The sequence below is a fragment of the Cololabis saira genome, chromosome 10, assembly GCF_033807715.1.
Source record: "Cololabis saira isolate AMF1-May2022 chromosome 10, fColSai1.1, whole genome shotgun sequence".
Lineage (NCBI taxonomy): Eukaryota > Metazoa > Chordata > Actinopteri > Beloniformes > Belonidae > Cololabis > Cololabis saira.
The window spans coordinates 14506299-14526138 of NC_084596.1; positions in this window are offsets into that span (position 1 = coordinate 14506299).

Here is a 19840-nt window from a genome sequence, read left to right on the forward strand (position 1 = left end):
TCTCTGGCCGCTGCAGCCGTGTCACTTTCCGATGCTTTTGCGAGCCCGAACAACAGTCCAGCCCACACATCTACATCTACCATCCTTCAGCAGTAACGACGGAGCCGCCCGAGCGGCACCGACCTCCCCGGCCGCGGGGACGCGTCGGGTTAAATGATCACGCCGTGCTCGCTCGCTCGCTCTCTCTGGGCGCAGACCCAAGTAATCGATCCCTGATCCTGGCGGATCTAAACGTACTCTGTGCAAAATGAAGGATTTTCTCTATAAATACACACCATTTCTCTTACTATTACACGTACAACTAGCTGAGGGTCTTCTTCTCCTCATTTGGTCGGGAGACTATGCAGTCCGGCGGCCCCCGCGGCCCACACGTACAAAACTGAATTTTTTTCGCGGCCCACTAGATGGCGCTCGCGGCCCAAGTGTGGGCCGCGGCCCTATGGTTAAGAATCACTGCAGTAGCCTACGCGTAGCCTACGCCGTAGCCTACGCCATAGCCGTGGCAACAGAGCCTGCATCGCAGCGCAGCGCACCGCCAGTCGCACCGGTGCTCTCCGCCTTTGCCGGGATGGATCAGTGGTGTTGCGTGGGGGGGAGGCTGAGTTACACTGGGACGCTGAGCCGTGGAGGACCCGTGGGAAGTGGACACGGGGGTCTGGAAGCAGAATGTGCGCATGGGACAGAGGGGGGCGTGGGCGGGATTTAAAGTGAAGGCATCTGATTGGTTCTTTCCCCCCTGCCAAGCCTCTGGTCCTCTGACCAATCTGTTTCATTCGGACCGCAAAAAACAGATTGGTCAGATTGGTTACAGGATTAAAGCTGTCAGAGAGGTCGGATGTTTTTCTTTCCTTTTTCTGAACACATTATTCACTGGCTACTCTCAGGATGGAAGGACCATTTCACCCAGTATAACAATAAATGTTTTTGAATACGATTACAGACTATACCTTTAAGAAGGTTTCGCACTCTAAAAAAAAAAAAAAAAGAATATTCTGCAAAAATCCATCCATTTAAACATGTTTATTCATTGTATGGTGTCTACAGCTTACTTGCATGCATGTCAATTCATTTCAGCCACTTGCAGGCGCCTCCTCGGTCTGCCGGTTGATCTCCCACTCCTTTATTCCCTCACTCATGAACAATATGCAGAGATACCTAAACTCCTCCACTTGAGGCAGCACCTCACCCCCAACCTGAAGTCATCCCACTGAGAACCATGATATCATACTGATTCTCAGCTGTGAATCGCTCCAATGTAGGCTGAAGATTGCAATTTACTGAAGCCACCACCAGGACCACATCATCTGCATAAAACAAAGACCCAATCCTGAGGTCATCAAAGGGGACTCAATCCACTCCTTGAGCAGAGATTCTGTGAACAGAATCGGTGACGAGGTGCAGCCCTGACAGAGTCTCCATCTCAAGAAACCAGTGGGACTTACTCCACGGATCAAACTCTCAGGTCACATGTTCAGGGACTGAATCACCCATAACAGAGAGCTGTATTCTGATTGGGTGTCCTGATGATTTAAGCAAGCATCCCGCCCTGTTTGCTTTGGTGCGGGCAACTTCACAATTCCTGGCCGGCGTGGAGGCAGCCCCTACCCCTGTGACCTTACACCCATCTTTTTCTTTCTTTTTTCTTTTTTTTAATTTATAAATATGCCTCTCGACCACAAGCCAGTCCAGAGAGCATCTGGTTCCTCTTGGGCCTGTGGTCACAACACTGAGAGAGTGCCACATCAAAGCTCCCTCCATCCCGGCTGCAGAAAGAAGAGGAGAGCAAAGACGCAGGAAGGAGAAGAGAGAAAATCTGGGACAAATTCTGTTTCACACACGCACCGCAAATCTGTCTTTGCTCATGGAAAAAACTGCAGCGCACATCAGTGGTGTTGCTTTGAGAATCCATCAATCTTTGTGCCCTGACCGCTTCCCTCACACAGATAGTCTGGCTCCCACGCTCAGTTTTTTGCTTTTCTCTTTTTTCCTCTCCACTTCAGAGGCTTTGGCAAGAAGTTTCTGAGCTCTGGACGTTTGTTGTCAGTTTCTATTGTATTAGCAAAATGTCATTTTTATGAGATTATGTCAATGAGTGTGTAATGGCAAGCTTTAACCGCAACTCTTGTCTCCTGTCCTGTCTGTGTGAGCGAATGCGTGCCGGGAAATTCATGAACAAACAAGTCTTTTCTGTTAAAAACATCAATGGTGATCAAAATTCCTTTGAATGCTTTTGCTGTCTTCAGGCTCGGGCACGTACGCCCACTAACCGTGAGAAGATCAAACGCTGAGGGCTGCACTGGAGCGTTTTGAAATATGACCCTCCAGCAATTTTCCCCTGTCATTCAGACGCACAAAACACAAACACGAGTGTGCGTGCCGCTTCCTCCTGCTCTTTGTGTCCGACAGCTGAGAGCTCAGAGAACGGTGTTCACTCTGTTTGGGCAGGTCCTGACAGCTGATGGGAATGGTAATGAATTGTTATTAAATTACTTTTAGTCTTTGCTTTAAGCCGTGTGAAATAGTAACGGATGCGAGTAATGAACAGTGGGTTGGCAGGGCCCGGTTACTGATGAAGAAGCCGCCGTCCCAAACCCGCAGGTGCTGCTGCTTAAAAGTACCTGCATGTTTTCTGGTAACCTCAAAGGGTTTGACCGCTTAAGAAGCACATCTCTAAGACTACGTTCACACTGCAGGCCTTAATGCTCAATTCCGGATTTTTTTCCCATATCCGATTTTTTTGTGTGGCTGTTCACATTATCTTTTAAAATGTGTCCTATATCACAGTGGTCCCCAATCCCCAGGCCGCGGCCCGGTACCGGGCCGTGGGTCATTTGGTACCGGGCCCCACAGAAAGAAAGAATAATTTCTGTAGCCCCGACTGATGATGGTTGACTCTCAAACTAATGGTTCACAGTGTTTTTATTCCTTGGATGTAAATACACTGTAAACACACCGTAAGAGCTATAAAGGAGTAAAATAAAATAGTTAGTCTTTCTACATTCATATAAGTTTCATTTAACTTAAATGCAGACCGACGCAGCTGCTCGCTCGGTCGGTAACAGCTACCGTCAAGGCTGAAATATGCTTCTGCGTCACACCAACGCAGAGCACACGCCGCAGCCGTGACGCCGTGCTGAACCCTTCGGACTTCTCCGTCTCTCCGTTTGGTCGCGGTGCAGTACCCCCCGCGGCCACTAGTTAGCGATCTTTTTCTGAATGGTTTATCCGACTTTTTCCGGTCACAGTAAATCAAACAGATAAGGACAACTATTGTGCAAAAAACAAAAACAAAAAAAATCACATATAAACGAAGAAAAGAGCCCTGGAAGTTCACTACTGATTCAAACCGGAAACCGGAAATGCTTCGCTTTCAAACGAACCAATCACAGCCCTCTCGGTCTGCGTGTGGACGGCGTCTCCTCGACGCGTAGTTACAATTTTCGGGAGGTGCACGTCACTGACGGCGCATGTGACGGCGTGTCCTCTGCGTCGATCCAAACCACACGCCGTAGGCACGGCGTCATTTTGACGCAGAAGCATAATTCAGCCTTTAACCACAATACATGAGTAACCATGGCAACCAAACTCAAGCTGGACATAAATACGGCATAACATTTGCAAAGAAAACAAATCCTTATCAGCAGCTGATTTTTGTGTCAGTTAGGTTCCACTTTAGCATTCCTGACACTAGTTTAGTCTTTCAGACACACTTTCTACTGCCGTTAAACTTTTACCGTTAAAGTCCGAAGCGCCGGATGTTTACAAGGTCTCGGCGAGACGCCTTCAAAATAAAAGCACTAAATATCGGTCTCCTTAATATATAACAAATAAAATAGAAGCCTGGCGTTAATGAGAATTAAAAACAAACATAAAAACACATTTATAGAAATACTCATATTAAAGGTAATTTACAATTTCCATAATACCACAGTTTTTAATGCCGGTCTTGTCATTTTATTTAGTTTTTATCAGCTACACCTTTAGATTGGGCCGTGAAAATATTGTCAGACATTAAACCGGTCCGTGGTTCAGAAAAGGTTGGAGACCACTGCTATATCAGACTGGAGTGTGAACGCATCGCAGCCCTGAACTGACCCGCATGCGCAGAGGAACAATAACAAAGACGTCACACGCAGCACGCCGTCATACGGCGGTAAACATGGAGGCAACAGAAGTGAGCGTACATGGGTATATTTTGAAGTTGTTGTGTGGTGGAAACCGACGAAACTGTGAGCAAGTGTTGATGAAGAGGAGGAGGAGAAAGAAAGCCGCATTTTTAAAAATGGCTTTTTGTGGAGCGATGGCTGCCTCGTCTGTAGAGAGGTGTGTGTGGATGCGGCCTCTTTATTTTCCTCTGGCACTGCAGCCACGTCCTTCTGTAGCCACGCCCGCACATTTCTTTTGATATGCTCTCAAATACGGACCGGTTACGATAAGACCCCTCTAATTTAGCTTGTATAGTAGTGTCCCCCCAAATACTTATAAGGTCCAAGACCTCACTGTCCCTCCACTGATTAGCTCCATCGCCGCCATCCTCCATGTTTGTCTTGACCTTTTCCGATCGCTTCCGAGTGACTCCCGCCCCCGCCAGCGCAGTAATATGACAACGGTCGCTCTCAAGTGACATCAAAGTCGCATTAATTCCGACCTGGCTGTTCACACTGAGGTCGCATTGCAAAACATCAGACCTGTATCCGATTTAGAACCACATATGGAAACGACCTGAATCTGATTTGAAAAGATCAGATTCCATGTGACTTGTGCTGTTCACACTGTCATAAACAAATCAGATCTGAGTCACATATGAGCAAAAAATCAGATTTGGGTCACTTGGGAACTGCAGTGTGAACGTAGTCTAATGTTCACTTGTTCAGTCTTCAGTAATTTAACATCTCAGAGAGGCCTGTAGGGTCTGAGATGTCTCTCTTGGGTTACTGATATGCAGAAACATTTGTTTCTCTGAGACGGCTGCTTATAACTTTCCCTGTTGGCATTGTGTTAACACACACCTGAATATTCTAGCCAGTAAACTGTCAAAAATAAGTTATTTAATAGATGTCTGCACGCCTGCTGATGATCATATCAACAAATCTTGATTAACAGCATTTGGCTGCAACATATTCTCTTAAATAATTTTGAATTTTGATACATAAATGCTGGCATGGTAAAATGAAAAATAAATCACTGTCTGTCTATCTGAGGTTATATTTGTCTAACTGTAAGACCCGCTGGGGTAACATGATATTATTTCTGTTTCCACACGCACAAAAGAAAGTATTTAAAGAGGTGTTACTAACTTTTATGTTGTCTAACTGCTCAGTGACGCAACTGAATGGTTGAGACTTGCAGAAGTTAAAAAGGGAGATGAATAAAAGAAATTGTAGATTCCATCATCAATGAAACTTGTAAAGCAAGCAGATAAATGTCTGTTCACAGCAGGAGAGGCCCAAAAGCAACTCTGGATTTTTCTTCAAGAAAAAAAAGGTAGGACTTGGTGTGAAATTCAAAAAAATGGGCTCAAGAACATTTCTGGAAATCATTGTAAGTGATCAGAGTTCATCACTCATCACTTAAAAAAATCAATCAATAACTTATCTAACTTTTGATGGTTTTCTCTTTTCGCTGCTTTCAATGAACTATGAGGTTGAAATGATTTTAAATTACTGCTTTTTTTAAATTTACATTTACACAACAATGAGGATTTTTTGGGGGGGAAAAAGAGCTGAAGTTTTAAAAATCTATGTCGACCACGTTACAAGCTCGCTGTTATTTTTCAATCACAAATTAGTTCTACTTTATAAAATTAGCTCCTGTCCATGACAACAATCCAGAGATATGTCAATGTTTTGGGTTAAAAACACTTCAATCAATCGAGAAATCAAAAACTACTGTTTATAATATGAAATCATTTTGCAGGTTTGTCACAAAACATCCCTAAAGAGCCAACATTTTTGACCCAGCACTTTGAGAATCCAGTGAAAAACCTGTCGGCCAAATTCAACAGTTTGAATGGATGATTAATTTATTTACACCAATGTAGAAAAAACTTTTAACACACCGGATATGCAGAAAGGTGCGTCGGAGGAGGAAAACTGCAGCCAATTTTAAAAAGAAAATTCCCGCACACCTTCTTCTCACCGTACTCGTGTGAGAAGAAGGTGTGCGGGAGTTTTCTTTTTATAATTTACACCAATAAACTGTTATGTTTCTTTTTTTCTTCAACTGATGAAAGATTGTTCAAGTCCTCGCTCTTTGAAGTGTCCCTGGACAGATTCCCTGCTGTTGATGAATGTAGGATTGAATATTCAGCCTCCATGTTTGGGCCAGAAATGAACCTGGACTCTGTTTTTCATCCGATGTCATCTAGAAGTCAGTAAAGCAGCACGAAGGAGATTTTCATGTTAAAAAAGCAGTTTCAGTTTCCTTTGAAAGAATCTTTGATTACTTTTATGAAGCGTTGTCCAACTCCTGTGGTCTGTACTATCCAGAACCGGCCAAAGTAACTCTGGACTCCCTGTTTGTCTCTCCTGACCACTCGACAGTACTGTGTCACACATCCGCAAAAAACCTGATTGCAGAGGACATCATGCCAGACGCAATCAAGGATCTCCAGAGAGAAGTGTTGGAAAAAAAACAAGAACCAGATCAGAGTAGATCTTAGACAGAATCATTAAAGCAACTTAACCTGCACGCAGACCTGAACATAGCAACGTTCTTCAAAGAAATTCAGATATCAAGCATGGATGCCTCCAGGAAAGCTGCCATCCCACTCTCTCTCTCTCTTACTGTACTTATGACTTATAATTTTGCTGATTGCGGCATGTGACTGACATGTTGTGAGGCTGCAAGGTAGCTGGCTAATTTCTTAAGTATTAACGATAAATGCTGGCATTAGGCCGTACTTTTCTCATGCAAAAGTCATAAAAATATGTCTACACAAAGAGTTGAACGTGACAACCACACACACCTTCTGTGATGACATGGAAATGTTCCCCGGTATTATGATATACATAAAAGCAGCGTTTGGACTTGTTTTCATATGTCGGCTTCTTATGGAAATGACCTGGGACTTTCTGAGACTTCCCAGTTCCCAGGTGGAGTTACAAACCACAAACCTGCTCGGAGCAGACTTTATCCCACTAGAAACGCAGCGTACGTCTACGATCCGACGACCAGGCCATCGTGTGAGGACAGAGCTCCTGTAATACTCACAGACTGTGTAAGAAGTACTGGATGAAACCTGTGTGAAGGTCTTCAAAAAAAATAAATTTTGAAGCTACTGTTTATATTCAGAGGTGTCAAGTAACAAAGTACAAATACTTCGTTACCTTACTTAAGTAGAAATTTTGGTTATCTATCCTTCACTGGAGTAATTATTTTTCAGACGACTTTTTACTTTTACTCCTTACATTTTCACGCAATTATCTGTACTTTTTACTCCTTACATTTTAAAAACAGCCTCGTTACTCTATTTCATTTCGGCCTTTAAAAAAAAACTATCCAGTTAAATTGCTCCATCCGGATAGAGTGAATTTGGTTGTGGTTGTTTCAGATGTTCTTGTCCAGTTTTGTTCTTACATCCGTTCCCTCAGATTCCTGCAACTAAACTTGGATGTACATTCCAATAAAGGTTAGGATAAATGATAACATGCCTCTGAAGTTTGACTTTTTGCACCATTACAATACTTATAGGCAACTAGTCATCATATCTCCTGCTCTCTGAAACACATGTTAATGCTCAATAGTACACATATATGGTTCTTTAATATATTTGTATTATACTAAGATGCATTCATTTTCAATTACTTTTGTCCTTAATGGCTTTTTTCCCCCTTACATTACTTTTACTTTTATACTTTAAGTAGTTTTGAAACCAGTACTTTTTACTTTTACTTGAGTAAAAAACTTGAGTTGATACTTCAACTTCTACAGGAGTATTTATAAACTCTAGTATCTATACTTCTACCTGAGTGATGAATGTGAATACTTTTGACACCTCTGTTTATATTACGTTAATATTAATTCATGACATTTTGATCAAAGCTGCCCAAGCATCTATAACTCCAGGTGTCCCTACCAGAACTACATCCGACATGAGCGCTACAACAGGTGAAACAAGGACTAGCAGAGGTCCACTGGGACTGGTGTCGATTGTCTGTGTGCGATCAGTTGCAATCAGGCGTGCGGATTGACTGAGTTGGGGTCTCAGCAGGCTTTCATTGGACGGGTCCTTAAACGAGTCACAGTGGCTCCTGGCTCCATCAGTCAGACCACATCTGCAAATGTTTGCAACAGCTTCAAATGTAGTTTCATCGGTGAAATCAGAAGTGACCTCTGCTTGCAGGAGCAGAAACTGCTTGCTGCTCAGCCAAGCTGCGACCATAGACCCTTTCAGGCCAACCCACAACCAATCCCAGGAGTCTGTTAGTGTGATTAACAGCACAGAAAAACATATTCTCTTCAAAATATGAATAATTTTTGCGCAGTTAGGTCTCTATTCAACGCTCTGAAAGCAAGTGCCAAGAGCTCAGCAGCATAAGTGATGAGAGCTAACCACTCACGCACATATTGTGGGTTTGAATTCTATCAATGCAGACCAAAACTGTTTTATTTTTTTAAATGCTACAAATATGCGTATTGCTCTTGCAAAGTTGAACATTTTAGCATGGAGGTCAGTGGAGAGTCAGCCCCTAGTGAACAGTCAAGGGACAGCAATGTATGGACTTCCCATTTTGTCATCTCAGGTATCGCTATGAGATGTTCCTTAATTTAAAATGCATAACTTTGGCGTGTTTCCCATCAAACATAAGTATTAACGACAATTCAAATGTAAAAGCTTTCAAGAGGCATTAACTGTCACAACAGGCATTTATTATCATACGAAAGATCATTTCTAAAACATTAAACCTTTAACTCCCTGAATCCCTCCTGTAGATAAAATCCTTTAAAAAATAAAATAAATCTACTTAAGGGGACGGCAGTGACTTTAAATGGGAATGACGGATGCCTTTCCTGCTCGTTTTAAGTATAATCTCCGTCTTCACAATCACGCTGTTCTTCTCATCCGCGAGACATCTGAATAGTGAATCTTCCCCCTGCACATCTTCCTGCCGCCTGTGCGAAGAATGTCCTGGAGGGCCGGGAAGTATTTCTTTGATGCGTTCAGCTGCCCGTCACACCCCGGAGAAAACCGCTCGGATAGGAATATGTTGTATATTTGACTTCATGGCAACCCCTCGGCTGAAATGTTATTTACTGCAGATTGTCGCTGCCAAGTTTTTCAAACATTATTCTATTGAGCGAATGCTAATAACATGTGTGATTAGAGCGTCGCGGAGAAGCTGGTAGACAGATGTTTTAAGAGTATTTTAACAGAGAGGCATTTTGTTCAAGTTCATCAAACTGTTGTATATGAGACCCACAATAAATCAGCGGGACCCAGTGGAATCAGCGTGCAACCGAATTTAGTAGTAAACCAAAACTCTTTTCATAAATCAAGAAGAATTATGTGGGTTTTTTCTTCTTATCATTCAATAGACAGCTTGAAATAAATAAAAAAAATACTGTAAAAGTTGCTACACATGTCGCTATATTCTTTCTCTCTCAACCAACCCAGTGTTGTTGGATTTTCTCAGTCGGTATGTTTGTCAGTTTAGTTCAGCTACGACCGTAGTTCAACCTTTAATTCTGCTCCGGTAGACGTCGTGTGCTTGCGGAGGGCATCGGTTTCCAACCCAAGCGAGCGAGACTTGTCAGCATTTTGGCTTTTTCCATTTGACTTGTTATGCTACTGAACGAGAAAGCAAATAAATCTTTGGTTTAGCGGGTGGTGGCAAATTGGGACAAAAGCAAACAGACTTTGTAAAATACAAAGTTTGTCCAAACATCCTCATTTCAATGAGATCTTGAGATGGGGGTTCGGTGCCTTGCTCAGTGACACTCTGGCCCTATTTGGGCCTGGTATTAACATCTGTCCAGCAGCATAAATGCAGCCTGTTTGAGGATGATCAGGTCACTGAACCAGATTTGGGAGTGGTCAGAGCTGCATGTGACCACATTGTTTCAGCACTATAAACGCAATGCATCATGGGCCACACTGAAAGTGACTTCTTCTGCGTGGCAGCTGTGTTGATTTCTTTGAATTTCCAGCAGACAGAAATTGTGTTCTTCTACTCTTTCTTTTAATTTTTAAGTGATTCATCATGGTTTAGTGCATTACTGCCTCCCAGGGGTAAAAAAAAAAAAAAAAACACTTCATGTACAAGCTTACTAAGCTGTGAGCCTGAGATCCAGTCACAAGTTTTAAGACATGATGCATTTGGAGATAAATATTATTGCCAGTCACAGGTTTCACTGTGTAATATTACATCAACTGGACAATGATTTATCTCAAAGTCTGCTGCGATACAGTTATTTGATTGATTTGGGAGTCAGTCATTGTTACGACTTGAAAACATAATCTCCGATCAATATTTCCATTTCGTATCAATGCCATCGGATTGTTCATCGTAATATTAATGTATCAGTGTAAATTGATGGATCATGGGCCAATCCCAATAGACCCCCTACTTTCTACCACTAGCCCTAAAAATGAAGCCACAGGGGTAGGGTTCTTGTAATGTTCCCTAGGGATTGGGACACCACTTGCTACGTCACTGCGTGGTTTACGTTCGGGTACGTAAGCGACTGCGTAGTTACGTTTGCACATACGTCACACCATATCAGGAAGCCGAGAGCCAAAAGCTGTTTTAATTTCCGCTGTAGCGCTGTTAATATGCCGCTTTATTAAGTCTTAATACTTTTTCAGGCGTAAAAGTAACCGTTAAGATCCCCAACCTGGGCTCAGTTTATCCAAATAACGCCTGAAATTTGCTCTGATGTTTTCGGGGGATATCTAGAGCTGCCGGCTCGGGAGCTGATTTATGGTTCCGCGTTAAATCGACGCAGAGCCTACGGTGTAGGGGACGCGGCGACGCGCACCGTACGCAGCGCGTCGCTGCGTAACCTATGCCGTAGGCTCTGCGTTGGTGTAACGCGGAACCATAAATCAGCCTTTATTCTGGCAAGATCTGAAAAGACTTCGCAACAACGGGCAAGTGAGTGATTATGTACATTCACTGAGTGAATATTATGAAAGTAAAATATATATTTCTCCCTAGAAATGTAATCAAAACGCATTTTTATTCAGAAACTTACTCAAAATATTGATTTTATTCACTAAAAAATAAGAAATGTCCGCCATGTTTTTTTGTTTGATTCAGTCTGCAAATGATGACGTAAAGCATTCGGGGACATTTTTCTGGCCTTCGGTCGCAAAGTCAGCATCTGAGATCCCTCGCTGTGAAGAGGTAGATTCATACACACTACCCCTCGTTTTCCCCACTACCCCTAGATGGAAAGAGGAATTGGGACACCACTACCCTCACGGGAACGTGCAAAATTTAGGGGTAGGGCTGAAAAGTAGGGCTAGGGGGAGGATTGGGACTGGCCCCATTACTCCCCTAACTGCCATGGGTGAAGAGGCGTGGCCAGAGCAATCAGCTGTGATCAGATGGATAGTAATACCAAGTTTAAACTTTAATAAGTGACGAGGTCAGACATAAAAAATACCAATCACCTGTGAGGAAGGTGTCAGGAGCAAATCCACCAGGTCACTCATCCCACGGACCGGGGGCAGTAAAAGCAGAGGAGCAAAGTGTGACACCTTTCCCCGTCTGTGTCACTCCCACAGCGCAGAGGGCCAGAGTTAAGCTGCTGCAGTGGAGGAACAAACTGGCTGTGTTTGGCCTCCGAATTCATAAAATTTAATTCCTCAGGTACTTTTGCAACACAGTAGAAGTGGAGGTGTGGAGGTGTGGCGGGACGCTGGCTTTGTCTGTTACCCACAACCGTCCATGTGGAAAATATCTGGCGCCGCTTGTGAAACTTCATTAATTGTGCTGCACTCAATATTATTCTTAAAAAGAGATGGGAAAGGGTCCTAATTAAAAACAAGTGAAAAACTTCACCACACGGTTCATCCATCATGTCATGAAGTGGGTGACGATCCAACAACCACTTCAAGAAGACAACTTACACCTGCATCTTTTCTGGTTTCTCTTGAAAAACCCAGCAACCTCCAACCTGGCAACAGGTTGCTACTGCATTATCCTCGATAATAACAGCACAGAATATTCCAATAAACCCTTATTTTAAATAATTTATCAACAATCAATACTTCACTATGTCAGAAAACGAATTTTGCTTGCTGGCCTAACAGCAGCAAACAAGATAATAGCAGTAAGATGGAAACCACCACACACACTTAACATCTCTCATTGGTATTTGACCTTCCTTGAAATTATCTACCTGGAAATATCTACATCCCAAATCCATAATGCAATACAACAAAATATTTTATTTTGGTTTATGGCAGCAGATAAAATTAAGTCCAAACTCGAAAGATGTATTTAAAATTATTTATTTATTTATTTTTATTTATTTCGATCACGTGCTCAGTGTGGTACACTCATTCATAACATGTCGTGTAATCATTTGGATCGAAAAGGAGTAGGCTGAAGCTCTGAGCTTATAAATGCCTACCCTTTAACCTTCACATTATTATTATTTAAACTTTCTATAACAAATGCTTTCTAGCATTTCCACCCAAAAAAGAAGCAAACACGAAAGAAAAATATATGTAACAACAAAGAACCAGTAAGAAAAGAAAAAAAAGGAAAAATAAATAGTAAATAGTCCTGATTAAAACAAGGACAAAAAGATCAAAAATTGACATAGATTACCTTGTTGCAGCTATCCTTGTCCAGTTTTTGATATTATGTTTTGCCTTTGTTTTATTTTGTCCTTTATTCTATTATCTTTGTAGAATCTGTTTTTCTGTATTACCAATTTTTTTTTTTTTTTTTTTTTTTTTCCAAGGTCCAAGGGGTGGGTTTGGAAGGGGCTGAGAATGTGTTAATGCTTGTTTAAAATCATTGTGGATGCCACCTTTGATAAGAAAATCATGAAAAATAAATAAAAACATTTGATCACAAAAAAAAAAAACCCCGGCAACCTCACAGATGGTGTTGTGGTCCCTGAAGCTGCTCATCGTGTCTGGTTGGTACGTCTACATCACTGCTGCCGGCCTCCGCCGCCTGCGTCATGCAGAGCTGCAGAGTCAGCCTGTGTTTTCAGCAGGCAGCTGGCACCACAGAGGACAGAAAGGGCCTGCCGTCGAGGGCCGGAGGCCCCTGGATAGGCCGGAGGCCACAGAAACCGCAAAAATCCTGACTCTGGCTTGGCAGATCAACAGCTGAGCTCTCTTTTGGGTCGGCGCAGGAGGAAAAACGGTCATGCTGCATCATGGATTTCAGTGAATTTGAAGGATTTTTCTTTTTTTCTCGTTAAGTAACCTTCTCCTCTGCTTTCATGTTTTTGTTTTTCTTCCTTCAGATGGAGCCACATGGCTGCAGCTCACTCGTGTCCACCGTGAAGAGCAACCTCAGCAGTCCTGAAACCCCCCCAAAGAAAGCAATCTATCTGAGAAAACATGACAGCTAATGGGTTCTGTAAGTGTTTGAGTTTCATCACGACACCGAGCGCCGCCTCAGGTTACAGTCTGTCCTCTGTCAATCATCTCACACCCGCAGGAAGACCTGGGGCTTTACGGGAGGTACTAACCGCTCAAAAGCTTAGTCCCTCAGACCTGTTACTGTAACATATGGGCTGTCTTGTGGGAAGACGGTTTATTTCAAGCAACGAGAGCTGGACATAAAACTCTGGTTGTGTAGGGAGGGAGAAAAAAGGAAAAAAGAAGAAATAAAATGGTTGAATGCTTAAGTGAAACACAAAGAGCCCATTCTCTTTTACTGTCGCCTCATCTCTCTGTTGTTTATGTGATGTCCTCGTACATATCTTTAGGGATGGATTATCCCAGACCCTACAGGCTGCGTTATTTCATGGAAGCGCCACACAATGGGATCTCTCATTACACATGGGAGTATTTACCGAGGCGACCCAGATGAAACGGCCTCCCTCCCTCTCATTCTCCTCCTCTGTCCTCTCTGTCTCTGTTTTCCGGCTCCCAGTCTGGATTGATTTAACTGTTTCAAGCGTTTCCGCAGCAACAGATGTCGGCCATATTGAAAGCGAACTTGGAGCCAGGGCCTTCTTTGGGACGGGGTCTGGGCTCCCTCATATGTTTGATTCACAGCCTGGCTGCAGTTTGTCTTTCTCTCTCTCTCTCTCTGAGGTGGAGAACCACAATTGTACTGTTGTATTTGGAGCAAAAAGAAAAAGGTTCCCTCAGTTTGACCTTTGCTTTCTACTAATTGGGGACAGCATAAGTTTTGTTGCATTCACATAACGAACGGTAACCTATATGACAGTCCTGAAAGGGTTACGCAAGTGTCATGTGCACCAGATACTGTCGTGCAGAGTCCTGCCTAGGCCGAGTTTTGAAGTGAAATCATTGAGACTGCAAGTTCCTCACATCCAGAGGTGTCAAAAGTATTCACATTTATTACTCAGGTTGAAGTATAGATACTAGAGTTTAAAAATACTCCTGTAGAAGTTAAAGTATCAACTCAAGTTTTTTACTCAAGTAAAAGTATAAAAGTACTGGTTTCAAAACTACTTAAAGTATAAAAGTAAAAGTAATGTAAGGGGGAAAAAAGCCATTAAGGACAAAAGCCATTGAAAATGAATGTATCTTAGTATAATGCAAATATATTAAAGAACCATATATGTGTACTATTGAGCATTAACATGTGTTTCAGAGAGCAGGAGATATGATGACTAGTTGCCTATAAGTATTGTAATGGTGCAAAAAGTCAAACTTCAGAGGCATGTTATCATTTATCCTAACCTTTATTGGAATGTACATCCAAGTTTAGTTGCAGGAATCTGAGGGAACGGATGTAAGAACAAAACTGGACAAGAACATCTGAAACAACCACAACCAAATTCACTCTATCCGGATGGAGCAATTTAACTGGATAGTTTTTTTTTAAAGGCCGAAATGAAATAGAGTAACGAGGCTGTTTTTAAAATGTAAGGAGTAAAAAGTACAGAAAATTGCATGAAAATGTAAGGAGTAAAAAGTCGTCTGAAAAATAATTACTCCAGTGAAGTATAGATAACCAAAATTTCTACTTAAGTAAGGTAATGAAGTATTTGTACTTCGTTACTTGACACCTCTGCTCACATCACCTTTTATCCATATCCTCTACTTGCATTTACACTTGTCAGCATGTGGGGAAACAACATTGCCAGGTAGATGGGCCGGCTCACTGAGCTGGAAAAGGTTTGGCAGAAAGGGAAAGGAAAAACTGATGACAACCTCCCCGGTTATAACCCTGCCTCACTATCTCAGCTACAAGGTCTTTGTGAGCTGATTTATTTCTATAACTGACTTTTATTTTATCCTGAATCATCTCCACGCCGCTGAGATTTACGAGATGCACCACCTCCACACGAGACCACTGCCTCGAGTCCACCATCGCGCCTAGGAAGACGCCAGTGTGGATAGTGAGCACCTGCGTGCATTTTCAATGGTGGATGACATTTACAGGGAAAATCCAATCTGCTGGTTAAGTGGCAGATGCAAATGCACATATCCGACTCATATCAACTTTATCTCCCGATATTATCTCAGAAAACATTTGAATTCATGTAGTTATTACTGGTTTTCTCAGATATGTGCCACTGGACAGACAAAGAAAAACACTAGTCACCACTGGGTCTCTTGAGTTTGACCTGCTTTCATTCTGTCAGTGATTGCAGATATCCAGATGTCCAGATGTACAGTAATGAGCAATCAAAAGTGAGAGCATTAATATCTCATAACTCAGCGGGAGTTTCATTTCCATGCAGCGCCACTCCCTTCTCCCTCATTCCACCTTCTGCAGCTCGCTCCAGATACGACACGAGCGTCTGCTGGGACACATGAAGACAGAGGCAAACAGAAAACAGCACAGCCATCCCACTCTTCAGAACACAAGCTTAATGAGAAACAGAGATACAGAAACTTTGAAATGTCCCCAGTCACATTCATCTGCTCTGGCATGTGTAGCGACACTAATGATGGAGGCTTAATCCAAAAAACGTGTTTCAAAGATCCAAAGACATTATAAAGAGAGGATAGCACATTTCAGTTTTCACATGCAATGTCATTATCGCCAAGACGGAGTTCTCAATGACATTATTTCACTTCTTAAAGCAAATGAGATGGCGGAACTAGATCAGGGGTCGGCAACCCAAAATGTTGAACTTTGTATAAAGTTAAATGTTGAAATTGGACCAAAAACACAAAAAACAAATATGTCTGGAGCCGCTAAAAATGAAAAGTCTTGTATAAGCCTTAGAATGAAGACAAATGGTTGAAAGGCGAAATGTCGAGAAAAAAGTCGAAATGTTGAGAAAAAAGTTGAAATGTCGAGAAAAAAGTCGAAATGTCGAGGAAATAGTCAAAATTTTGAGAAAAAAGTCGAAATGTCGAGAAAAAAGTCGAAATGTCGAGATTAATGTTGAAGTACAATCTCAAGAAAAAAGTCGAAATGTCGAGAAAAAGTCGAAATGTCGAGAAAAAAGTCAAAATTTCGAGAAAAAGTCGAAATGTCGAGAAAGAATTAAAAATTTCGAGAAAAAAGTCGAAATGTCGAGATTAATGTTGAAGTACAATCTCAAGAAAAAAGTCGAAATGTCGAGAAAAAGTTGAAATGTCGAGAAAAAAGTCAAAATTTCGAGAAAAAGTCGAAATGTCAAGAAAAAAGTACAATTTTGAGAAAAAAGTCGTAATGTCGAGAAAAAAGTCGAAATGTCGAGAAAAAGTCGAAATGTCGAGAAAAAAGTAAAATTTTGAGAAAAAAGTCGTAATGTCGAGAAAAAAGTCGAAATGTCGAGAAAAAGTCGAAATGTCGAGAAAGAATTAAAAATTTCGAGAAAAAAGTCGAAATGTCGAGATTAATGTTGAAGTACAATCTCGAGAAAAAAAGTCGAAATGTCGAGAAAAAAGTCGAAATGTCGAGATTAAAAAGGAGAGGAAAAAAGGAAGAAAAAAGAGAAAAAAAGAGAAAAAATAGAAGAAAAAAAGGAAAAAAAAAGGTCAAACATTTTTGAAAAATCTCCAGGAGCCACTAGGGTGACGCTAAAGAGCCGCATGCGGCTCTAGAGCCGCGGGTTGCCGACCCCCGCCCTAGATGCATAACTGAGGTGGGTTTAATGACAATCAAAGCTTATGTCCACCTTACATACTTGCAGTCCTGCAGCAAGACAAAAAGGGTGCAGTGATGCTTTGATTAGTCACATAGACCAGCACAGGGGTCAACACACCAGAACAAACCACCCCAGTTTCACCTCCCTGCCTCCAGTTTCGCCTCCACACAGCCCTCTTATTAATTCCCCTTCCGGGCTTCCTCTAAATCCCATCACTCTGATTGTCCGGATCTTGCCCGACGGGTTTATTGGTAACTGAAAAAAAGGAGGAATTGCGAGGCGGAGAGGAGGCCTGGAATCACTCTCCCGGAGCGAGGATCTAGGATTAGGGGGAAAAAGAGCAAACACCGTGCAGCTTTCTGAGGAAGGCAGCGGCCAGGGTTAAGACTCCAGACAAAAGAAACTAATCAGAACTCCCTCGGTGGAGAGCTGCTCTTCAGATTGAGGATTTGAGGACTACTGGATAAGAACATGAAATACTTTTCTTTCTCTTTTACCGAGGCTTATCCGTGTGAAAGCATGGATGCAAAAGTTTACAAAAGGTGTTTCAGCATCTTAAAAGACAAACTGTGATCAGTGCCGTGGTACCAATTTCCCCTCTTTTTAACCTTAATAGCCCTAAATTAAAAAAAAAAAAACTTTGTATAAAGTTAAATAGAATAGATTTGGTGATCATTTAACCAAGGGTCAGAAAATTAAAGATAAACACTTTTTGGACTATGTTGTAATCTCTCATTTGTCAGGATTTGCTGTTCTGCTCTGTTTAGTGGATGATGCAATTTGAGAGGACAAGTTGAGACAAAAACATACCGGACGGATATTTGACTGTTAATTCTGCTGTTATGTGTTTTAGGTATCTGACTGCACATCAAGCAGGAATGTTTTACATATATCCTGTGGACAAATTTTGTTCATGTTTTGTTAAAATACAGCTTGAAGCATTTAATATAATTTGAGGTTTTCACACAGGCTGACTGAGTATAACTTCTGCAACAGTCTTTATTTGGTTTTACACCTCGCATTCGTCTTCATTTGTATGTGGTTAGTTTTATGTACCAGGGCCGTTTGGTTTAGGCTTTAAACTTTAAACATTTATAGAAAAGGTGGTGAATAAAGTATGACATAGAAATAAAATATTTCTTGCAAGAGAGAAAGAAAGACTTCACTCTCTCCGCCACTTCGTCCAGCTCATCCAGGGGGGGTGGACTAGTTCTTTTGGTCACTACTCAAACCCTGTGACCCCGTGCAGGTAAGGGTAGAAACAGAACTGACTGGTATATCAAAAGCTTCACCTTTTAGGCTCAGCTTCTTCTTCATAAAAACAGACCAATGCAGAGTCCACATCGCTGTGGACGCCTCACTGATCTCCATTCTTCCCCCACTCGGGAACGACACCTCGAGATATTTGAACTCTTCCACTTGGGACGCGATATGATCTCCGACCCGGATAAGGCACTCCACCCTTTTTCCAGCTGAGGACCACGGCTTCACATTTGGACGCGCTGGGAACCGCTCCAGTGAAAGTTGCAGGTCATGGCCCGATGAAGCCAGCAGAACCACATCATCTGCAAAAAGCAGAGACCCAATTCTGAGCTCACCAAACCGGTCCCCCTCCACTTCTCGGCTGTGCCCAGATTTTTCTGGCCATAAAGTTTATGACCAGAATCAGTGAGAAAGGGCAGCTTTGGCGGCGTTCAACCCTCACTGGAAACGAATCCGACTTACTGTCAGCGATGCGGACCAAGCTCTGACACCAGATGTACAGAGACCGGACAGTCCGTAGAAGGGCTGCTGCACAAGGGATCTGTCTTCTCCGGGTCCACGAAGCACATGTAGATTGGTTTGGGCTCCCATGCCCCCTCCAGGACCCTCAAGCAGGTTTCCTCTTGAAAAAGAAAAAAGGACTTGACTTCGATATCCATCACATACATTTCTTTTGCCCTTTTTGCCGAGTTTCAGTCTCATTCACAATTCTTCACCTTTCTCCCTCACTCTTACCATGTCAATGGTTACAGTCAGTACTCGAGTTGTAAAAAAAAATCAGGGGGGATGGTGGATTTTATCATATGGGGACAGATAATTTGTGCTGATTACAAATAATATAATATATTACAAATAATAGCACTGACCAAAACACCTGCAGAAATACTGCAGGAATGACATAGCAGCAGTTAAATGCAGCCTTCTGTAAGCTTTAAATATCCACTGGGCTTACATCAAATACATCAAAACACAACAATAAAAAACAGTTTTCTGAACTTATCAATATGACTCTGTCCTTCACAGGATAAGTAAAATGGATCACTGCAAAAACTCAAAATCTTAACAAGAATATTTGTCTTATTTCTAGTTAAAATGTCTCATTTTAGTAAAAAAAATCTTATTACACTTAAAACAAGACTCATCACTGGAAAAGACAACAATTTTCACCTGTTTCAAGTAGATTTTCATTTGAAATAAGTAGAAAAATCTGCCAACAAGATTTTTTTTGCTTGTAATGAGAAGATAAATCTTGTCCCACTGGCAGATTTTCCTACTTATTTCAAGTGAAAATTTACTTGAAACAGGTGAAAATGGTCAAATAAGTTATTTTTCTGGTGATGACTCTAAATGTTGAAATAGCAGTAAAACCACATTCATTGAT